Here is a 6716-nt window from a genome sequence, read left to right on the forward strand (position 1 = left end):
GTTTTCTGTTTGAAAAGCATTTTGCTAGTTGGTTCAAAGGCCGTGGGCAGCGCTAAAGCCTCACCTCTCCAAGTCCTGTTCTGAGCAGTTAATGGATGTACATTATCTCATTTAGTCCACAGTAGCTAGGAGAGGTTGTTGATCCAAATCCCATCTTATGGATGAAGAAAACAGGAGCGTGGCGGTGCATTTGCCCAAGACACAGAGCTGGGAAGAGTCAGGTCTTTGCACCCCATTGTACAGAAGCTCCTAATGGAATGCTTTTCCCGATGTGCGTGTTGCTTCTCTTAATGCGCCCCTTCATCTATACAATGAGGTGGTGACACTTGCTTTGTGACAGTGTCTTTGGGATCAGGCTGACCCAGATTTGAGTCATGGCCCTGCCACTTACTAGCTATGTGACTTTCGGGCAAGGACCTGACCCATAGTACCTATAGAGCTCAACCTAGACCATTGCATGAGTGTGATTTCTAAAGACAGGTATTTCCTTTTCTCTAAACAAAAAAATATAAGATATTATAAGACACCTGAGATATCTATGAATTCAAAACACCAGTTGCAACATTTGTAAAATTATGACTTCAAAATATTTTCTTCTGACTGACAGCCCATAAAAGCTCACTTGTTTGGTTGAGTGTGATTAATCTCCATATTTTGACTGCCTTTGGTGCAAACTCTCCATTGTCGCTCAGCCTGGAAGCTGGCTGGCTCTCCAGCTGTTCCCCAGCTCCTGGTGTCCCCCAGAGCAAAATGGAAGCAGAACAGGACTGTCTTCCTTACCCTGTGACGTGTGTGTAGCACCCAGAAGTAGGAGGCAGCAGAGGACAGTGGGAATGGGATTGTATGGGATCTGGGTGCCTAGACCAATGTCACCTCTGCTAGCTGTGTGACCTAGAGCCAGTCCCTTAATGACCCTCTTGTGAAGTGGGAAGACTAGAAGTGACAAAAGATGTCCTGCCAAACATGTCAATATCTAAAAAGCCATTTGTATACTAGAAAGCACTTAAAAATATAAAGGATAATGAGAGCAGTTACTGTTATTCTTACCAGTATCAATATTACGATTCTCTGCATGCGTGCCATGTCCTTGTCCTGCCATCAGCACCATTAGGCACACGCCTCGAGCCCAAACACAAAGCTGCTGCCCCAGCCTTGCAGGAACCATTGCCACACACAGGTTCCGAGACTCGCTTCTTCCAGCCTGGGAAATGCCAAAGGCAAAAGCATCCCCTCTGTCTTCTCTCCAGACCTCACACTAACCCTTGTCTGCATGAGTGAATTTTTACTGGGCAGGACCTTGTGGGAACCCAGCTGACATGGCAGGGTCTCCCCGGACGGCATCCCTGTTCCACGGCATGCAGGGTCACAGTTAGACTTCCGCATCAGAAGGATCCTGCTCCGTGGGACATCACCCACCTGGTAGCCTCTCTGCACCCTGCTACTTCCCCATACCTTCGCAGGGCCTTCGTTTGCTCCTCTGTCCGGTGGGAGATGGACTAGCAGATCTCAGATATCCCATGTTCTCTGTTCTGTATACAGGGATTCTCATCTACCTCCTTCACCCCCAAAGGGAGGAAATAGGCTAGCACCCAGGTGGCTGTGACTCCTACCTCATCTACAGCTTCTCTTATCTCATTGCTCATCGCTCCCGTTTTAAGCACCAAAGTGTCGGACCTGCTTAGGTTTTCCCTTAAGTAGCATGAGGCCCAGGGAAGTAGATGAATTACAATCCTGGCTTTGGGGTTGACTGGCTATATGACAAGTTGCTCAGCCTTTCTGTGCCTCAGTTTCCTCACATGTAAAAAGGGAAATTAATAGCACCTGCCTCGTGGAGTTGTTGAGCCAAATAAGTCAGAAAAATATCTAAAAAGTGTTAAGCATCGTGTCTGGCATGTGTACATTCTGAATTGGTGTGAATTGCTGATTATGATTCATGATCATTCCCATCATCATTATTATCACAAGTCAAGGTTCAGTTGGAGAAACAGAGCCAAGAGGTGATAGGTAAATAGATGATTGATTTATTATATTGTGAGATATATATATATATATATATATATATATATATATATATATATATATGGACTTATTGTAATAAATCAACTTATGCAATTGTAGGGCTGGCTAAGTAAATGCAAGATCAATGGGGCAAGCAAGCGAAGACCATGAGCAGGCTGGAATCCCCCTGGCATGAGCTGAAGTTCATTGTCCACAGGTGGCATCACTAAGGAAGATGGGAGAATTGGGGGTGAGGGGTGGGGGTATTGTAGACCCGGTGACTGTTTAGAGCCTGTGAGCTTAGGGGAGGCCTAAGCATAGTTTGAAAGTGCTTACCTAACTAGGTCAGACCCACCCAGTATAATCTCCTTTTTGCTTAATTTAAGAACACCCGATTAGGGACTTGCATCGTATCTGCAAACCCTACCACAACACTTGCATTAGAGTTTGATCGAATAACTGGGAGGGGACATGTGTGTGCTCTGCAACGGCCACCTTTCCTCACCTGGACCATGCTTTTTGTCCTCTAAGTCCTAGCTCAGGAGTGAGTTCTCCCAGGAGGCCTTCACTGACCTTTGAGGTTGGATTCAGGTCCTCTCTCCGGACTCAGTGTCCTGTCACAGTATAAGGGACACAGCTTCTCCCCATCAGACTTCCAGCTGTGGGTTCCTGACTCACCTCGAGAGTCCTAAATCTTGGTGAGCGCCTGGTCAGAAGGGGCTTTCATCCTAACCTTTGTGCAGCTGAGCAGACCTGGGGGCTGCTACCGAGCCCCAAAGGCGACTGGCTTTCTCTGCCTGCCACTCAGGGATCAAACAGCCCAAGGTCAAGGTGGAGTCTGAGCTGAAAGGGCTGCGTGGAAATATTTCCACGCGGGAGCCCCTGGCACTTCTGAGCTCATGACCAGGAGTGGGGTGGACAAAACGGGAGGGACTGGGGTGGGCACTCAGCTCCTCCGGCTAATTCACTGCGTCTGTGTGTCTGGAAAGGGGTTGCCAGATCTGTGGCTCCCAGTCGGGGAAATGATAGTTCAAAAGCCATGCACCTTAAGAAAGAAATATAAATCAGAATTGTCCGTGTTTGCCTCAGAGGAAGGGCGAAGGAAGGAGGGTCAGGAAACAAGGGCACAGGCCACATGCACGAAGGATCCCTTCCCCCAACGGGCACAGCGGCTCTGACACTTGTGACCTTTGGGGGACCCCCATTAAGAAAAAGAATACAAAATAATATAAAATTAAGTGCAAATAGAAGAAAAAATGAGAATGAGAAAACATCACAACAGACTGCAAATTTTAAAAGAGCTGACAAATATTGCAAACACAATATCCAGAAAAATAAGACCTATTAGCTGCTCGATCCACCTCTATAATACTTTTTTCCTATATTTTTTTACTGTATACCCTGTGATTCCTTCTTCATAGGACAACAATTTTTGTGATGTCATTTTCTAAAGAGTGAATAGAAATATAATTCAGCATTTTGTCTTGCTTGGTTGATCCAAAAAGATACTATTAAGAGCTGGGATGTATAAACACAGGCGTAATCCTTGTTTGCGGTACTGCTGCATGCTTGGCCTTACAAATTCGGGAATTCTCATAATTCTGTTTTGTCAGTCTCTTCAGAAAACCAAAGAAAGGTATGGTGCATAATGGTACAAACGTGTTAACGTACCAGGAGGAAACTTTTGTTTTGACGAGGCATCAGCAAAATCAGAATCTTCTTATATAACTTCACATGCTTCGCGACTGGAAGACTTTTTCACAGATGAGCTGGCTTCTGCATACATTTTGTGCCTTGTTTCTTCTCATGACCCACATGGGCACTGAGTACTAGAGGCCCATTCTCACTACTACCTGTCCCAGCCCCACACCTTACACCGCCACACACAGTGAGCTGGTGGGAGTGCTCCCAAAAGCCATTCCTAAGCCAGAGTGGCCGGCAATAACTAGGTACAAAGGTGACTAAAGTCCCTGCAGATACATCCCATTAAACCCCAAATAAATGTATCCAAAATGCAACCTCCCTTTAGCCAGGTGCCAAAACTGTCCAGACCACAGCTCAGCACGCTAAACTCACTCACCATGAAGGGAAGTGTGATAGAGGAGAAACCAGAGTGGACAAGGGGGCCTTCACAGTCCTGTCGCCGCTATAATAATTTACTTTTGAAAACTTTACCACAACATATGACCACATGACTAGGTCTTTCCAGGACCTTGGAGGGAGCTGTGCAGGTGAGGATTTCCCTACGTCAGCTGAAATGCTATTCATACACACATATATACACAGACATATGTGCATACATGTATATATACTCACATGTGTGTGCACATGCACATGTAGTGTAGGACCATAATCCTCTGCTAAATCTCACAAGTAAAGATCTTTTCATATCTATAAAAAGGAGGCAATAGTATGTTTTGGGGAGAATTAAGAAAAACAATGTAGTTAAAGTGCGTATCAGGTAAGATCATATGGTATTTGTCTTTCACTGACTGTCACGAAATGTAGGCATTCCTTCTTTCTTTCCGCTGTGTAGTATTGCACTGTGTAAATTCATTCATTTACTGATGGGCACTTAGGCTGTTCCCAGCACTTGGCTCTTGTAAATAGCGCTGCTGTGAATGGGCCTAATCAAAAAACATACATGAATGACCCATGGACATGAACAACAGTCTGGGGACTGACGGTGGGCGTAGGGGGTAGGATGGGTGGAGGAGGGAAGAGGGAGAAAAATTGGGACAACTGTAGTAGAATAACAATAAAAAAAATTATTTAAGTGTTTATTATCAGGGTGCTTGAGCCACAGAGGATGATCAGGAGATGTCATTATCAAGTGTCCCTTCTGTGAGACACCCTATTTCCCAGGCACTCTGTGGTGTTCCTCTTGTCACCAACACTGTGCATGGACTTGCTGTGATCATGACACCTTCATCTTGCCACTGTTTATTTGTCACTCTCCCCCACAAGCTGGAGTCCGTTCTGAGGGCTACAACTTTGTCCAGTTTTATCCTTGGATCCCCAGCACCCATCACAGAGTGTGGCTCCTTACAGAAGCTCAAAAATGCTCATTTTCTTCTTTTCCTTGGACCCGATAAGTCTGTTGAATCTTTCTGAAACACGTTGTCTCCCACCCGCCCCCTCCAATTGACCTTTTTATTATATGACTATTCTGGGCCTGGGCCTCTGTGTCCACAGACATCACTTAGTATGATAACACAGGTCGCCTTCAAGAAGGCGGTAATGGCCCTGGTTCCCTGGGGCCTCGCCGAGGGCACTCCTTGGCTTAGGCAGCCTTGGGAATAGTTGCCGCAGTGGCAGATAGCAAGTGTTAAAGGGGTGGGGGTGGCTTTTGTGAGCGCGTTCCATGAGCTGGGTGCGCTCCCTGCGGCTGGCTCCTTCTCTCCTGGACTCACCGCGAGTATCTCAGAAGCACCCAGTAGTGGGCGCGCACTGAGAATAGTATCTGCAAACCAGCCCTACGCATCCAAGAAACCCAATTTTCCAAAGACATCTAATTAGCAACTCTTGGCTAAATTAGTTCATATCAAAGTGTGAAAGCATGTGTTTGAGAAGAGGAAAATTAACCCGCCTTTGAAGATAGGCTATAGTTCACACTTCTCACTAATTCAGACTAGTTAGTACAAAATGACCCTATCAGTTTTTGCCCCAATTTTCTGTTGTGCCCAAAGGATGGCTTGTTTACCCAAGAGAGACAGGCCATGAATCTCTGCCTTCCAGTCCTCTTTCACTGCCACTACAGCAAAGTGACCCGGAGCTCAGGATGCAGGTGGGGTGGGCTGGGGCCAGGATCCCCATGAACTGCTGACAGTGAGTAATGAGGGTGTCCTTTGACTGCAGCAGATGGGAAAAAATAAAGGGTAGCAAATTTTCATAAAATGAAATTCATTAAATGTAAAGGATTATTCTTTTTATGAGATTAAAATCTTCTTAATTAGGTGTGTATCAAAATGTCCTTTTCATGTGAAATGATGCTGATGGCAAATGGGAAGCTTTTCAGGTGCAAAATAAGGAGTTAGTCCCCAATGCTGTCTTTAATTTTTTATTAATATCATTTTACTAGTTCTTGAAATCTAGAAGTTTGGAAATCTCAATTTGAACTTCGGGTTCAAGGCCACCCTTTTCTTTACTGTTCCTGCTCCATCTGCGTGCCCCAGAGAGAGGATGCCTGAGAAATCGCTCAGTGTCGTGGGTTCCTGTCCATTCTCAGAAAGGGTAACTCAGGCCACACCTTCCATTTCTGAGTCATATTTATGGCCCTTGAACCTGCCAATGAGTCAGACAAGTGTTCCCACAGCCTGATACTCTGCCTGGTCTACCCATCATGGTCAAGGTGGTGTAGGTTGGTTCCAAACCAAGCCCCCTCTCTTTACTTCCAACTACGTGATCTTGCCAAGCTCCCTAACCTCTCTCAGACTCAGTTTTCACACAGGGAAAGTGGAACATACCAGCCACCTTGCAACAGGCTGGTGAGGATGTTACTAACATTCAGCCAGCGTGAAGTCCACCTCCAGGAACCCTACATGTAATGCAAATGTTCTTCCTTTAATGGTGAACTCTTGTGTCTCTCTGGTGTCTTGCCATCTTCTTAAGGGCCTCGGTTGTGTTAAATTCCTCATTCCCTCTAGAATCTGTAATTTGGAATTTCTCATAGGAAAGTCATTGGAAAGGACTGTTAGCAACCATTGGACCATTGATCT

This window comes from Furipterus horrens, unplaced genomic scaffold (assembly GCF_987537825.1).
Source record: "Furipterus horrens unplaced genomic scaffold, mFurHor1.1.pri manual_scaffold_11, whole genome shotgun sequence".
NCBI lineage: Eukaryota > Metazoa > Chordata > Mammalia > Chiroptera > Furipteridae > Furipterus > Furipterus horrens.